We start from the raw sequence: 3827 nt of genomic DNA, 5'->3' as shown, positions 1-3827 counted from the left end.
GTGCCAATCAATACAAGGAAATCAGAAGGTGACGGTCATCCAGCGGAATTTCCGGGGCGTGCCCCCGGAAATTCGTGGAACGTCTCCGATATAGACTTTGCTTTCGCCATCCTGGGAAACGCAAATATGCTTCCTGGGGTCAACACCTTCTTATTTATATTTATCTTTTACAGGTAATAGTTTTACTTCCAGTTAATATTATCTTGAAAACGTGTTAAAATGAAATAAAGCATATCTCTGTATTAAAGATGCAAATATTACATTATTTATCAGAAAGTATTGGAAAAGCAAGGCGAATAATGCTTTGAGTTTCCTCAGCAGTTGACGCAACATTTTTAGTTAAACAAACTAGTCACTGTTGCTTTTACTGGAACTAATCCAGTGTATTTTGAAAGAAGTACACTACTGTAAATGTAGACCAATATCCTGTGTGTTTTCAGGTGTATGAAGAGGCAGAGACCATCGTGTCCACACTATCCTCTCTGTGTCCTTCACAAACTAAACCTTTTACCTTATTGTCTTATGTTGCTGAGATTGTATTGTTTATTACTGCTTTAATGCTGTCCAGTTGTTTTCTTGCTGTCTGTTCTTTCTGTGTCCCAGGGGCGTAGCCATAAGGGTGACAGATTGATTTTTATTGAAAAGATCCTCTACCACTTATCTCACCAAATCATGGATTCCAAGTAGCCTACATTTCACTTTTGATTGATGGAAACACCTTTTTTGGTGGAATTTGGTGGTAGTGTAGGGGAGTCTGGGGGCATGCCTCCCCCCCCAAGATGTTATTTGCTGTAATAGCCCACATTTGGGGGCCTCTGGCACATTCAAATGCCACTATGACTCACCCTGAACTCAACCTTGTGTTACAGTCCCCTCCCCCCAACATCTTGCTCTCCTCTTCCAAGGTATTACACAGGAATCCATGTGACTGATGACTGTCTGGCACCTAACCAAGGCGTCCACAACAACAGGTTCTTGGCTTAGTGCAGAAACCATTTTTAGACTAAAACAATACGCCTACTTCTCTTAAACTCCAGAGGAAATGGATGAATTCAAATGGATGGTAATCAACTCCAAAGTAAACCTTGTTGTTATACTTTATGAAACGCATAAATGCATAGTTTGGCCTTTAACTGGAGGGACTCCTGTTTGAGTTTGTATTCCTTTTTAAAAGCATCAGCCATAGAAATGTATAGACACCCAACATGTTCAAAATGACATAAATCAATATGAATAAAGACAAAATAGGAAATATAAGTAAATTGTGCAATAATCCAATACACAAAATGGCAAGATTTGAAGAAAATTTGGATTGTGCAACAAGGCAGGCCTGCTTGTTTTTTTTTGGGGAATGATTGTAAAGATCTACAAAGAATATGTTTACGGCATTTACTATCGAACTGGGACGTTTTGGGACTGATTGGCGGGAGTGCTGTGGACACAGTACATACACCTGTAAGAGCTAATAACGTTTAACCATGTATCCAGCTAATTAAAATAGCTCATGTTACTGTATTTTGTCAACCGTTAACTTCATTTATTGTATGTGGCGTTTTCTTTTGCAGGGTGCAAATGTTCCTCCAAAACAAGTTCCTTCCAGAGACTATTTTGCAGAGCCACTGTCGCTGTGTCCGGAGCTTAGCGCCGCCCAAGACGATTTTGATTGGTTTAAAGAAATGCAAACAGACCTTACTCCACAGAGCTGTGGAGATAGAGCTGGCAATCAGACAATTCCGCTTCCAACCTGTAGGGGGACAGAAGAGGAAAAGTGCTTTGGTGCCTACTATAAAAAGGTGCTGTTTGACAAGTAGCTAATGCTCATGCTTGGTCTATAACGTTAGCCAATTCTTGGTGGGTAACATAAGATTACGACATCGTTCAGCGCACTCAGTTATTTTTAGTATGATTGTTTTGACCATGGTAAACAATTCTGGGCTAACCCACAAATTCATCAGTAACGTTAACTGTATAGATAGACGACTAATCTACGTAATGGTAATTTAGCCAGCTAGCACACCCCTCTCTGTCTGCATCACTCTCCCGGCGCTGCAAGGCTTCAGTGAGGATGAGAGCTGACAACATCCACTGACTAGCCCCCAGCCAGCTAGCAGCCAGCCACTATCATTACGGCAAATGATAACCAAACCCGGTCAGCACTTAACTCCGGTGCTAAGGATGCTAACAGCGGCTATTCGTAACGTTACACCTCCGTTACAGTGTTCGTGCTGAAAATCTCCTCCCTGCCGAATTCCCCCCTTTACAGTTTGCTAAATTTACCCAACAAAAGGGGGATAAGGCACCAAAACGACTCATACTAATAGTAATTTAAAGATGTGGTAGCATTGGATCTGGATCTGGAAGGATAACTCTGGGAGTTGGAAGGGGTATTGTTAAGAAATCTCTAAAAGACGTGTTTGTTCTGATTTCTGGAGGAAGGAGGAGAGGCTGGGGTCGAATTGAAAGTTAACCAAAAGGTTTAATAAAACAACATGAAAACGACAGTCAAAACACAATTGTTACACTGCAGCTGACAGCGGACTGATCTCATGCTTTCCTTGGTGTGATGCAATCGGTTGATTCAGTGCTTCCTCCAGCTACAGTGTTCGTTCAACTAAAAGTACATTTTTATCAGACATCACCAATGTTTTAACTTTTTTAAACCTAACAGTATGTCGCGATTCTGCCTTCTCACATCGTGATACAGGTTTGTGGATCTGAGTGTCGCGATTTCGGTTTAGTAACGCATTTCTTTACAGCCCTAATGTTTTCCTACACATTTTGTCCAAGTTTTATTTACATGATTATTAATTAGAGGATATAGAGGATTGTTGTTATGACTATGCAATATGCTCGATTCCATTTTTGGTGCAATGTGTGTTATATTTTTGCTTACTTTTGCATCAATTTAAAGCAAAGACGTGATGAATGCAAAAAATGATACTTCTCTGCAGGAGTGCAGGAGTTTAATGTAAATTCTTCCTGATCTCTGATTCTATAGGTCATTATTTCTATTTAAATAAAGCTGTTTTCCAGTTGTTAAATGAAGGTTGTTTGGTTTTAACTAGTTCCTCGTTATCTCTTTCATAGCTCTAGACAGAAACCTAATCTGTCTATTTCTAATGTTAGTTCAGATGGTGATATACAGTAACTAGGATAATAGTTCAAGTGCCTGTTTGATTTTAAATTACAAAACTGTGGATTTTAATGAAGTTTGGTAGAGCCCGTTACAAAAGATGAATAATGAATATACTGTCTATTGTGAAATGTGGTTATACTAATTCTGATAACTTTTCCTTGAAATGTAAACATCTTGTTGCTCTTTTGTAATTCAGTGACCTCAGCTTCCTCTTCTATTCTTACTTTCTTTCCTCTTGTACAGCTTACCAGAGTGACTATATATATTAAGGAACATGTTTAAGTGCACTTGAAAGAAAAGGTTCTGACTTTGGTATTTTCAAAAAAGAGCTTCAGTTCTCAGCGTGGACATGTGTTTTGCTTAGTCTGGATCACCGTCCAAGCAAAACAAAGTTGTACAGTTCCTGATTTTCTCTCCAGAGTACAGCTGAAACTGTGACCTATGAGAAAAAATCCTAACAAATAAAGAGGACTTTTCTTACTTGTCTTGATAAAGGCCTGCCACACTCAGATACTGAAACAATTGTTTAGTAAAGTAATTTCTTAAGAATCCAAATATTCTGAGTGCATGTAAGGCATGTCTGATCTGGCCACCGTGAGTCACGATTACCAAAAGGCAGCCTCTCCACTTCCTGCATTGAAGCCCACATGGATTTCACAATAACTATGAGCTCAAACAGCAAATGGATTTC

The sequence above is a fragment of the Perca flavescens genome, chromosome 16 (genome assembly GCF_004354835.1).
Source record: "Perca flavescens isolate YP-PL-M2 chromosome 16, PFLA_1.0, whole genome shotgun sequence".
Taxonomy (NCBI): domain Eukaryota; kingdom Metazoa; phylum Chordata; class Actinopteri; order Perciformes; family Percidae; genus Perca; species Perca flavescens.
The sequence above is the reverse complement of the archived record's forward strand: the minus strand, read 5'-3'. Positions refer to the sequence as shown.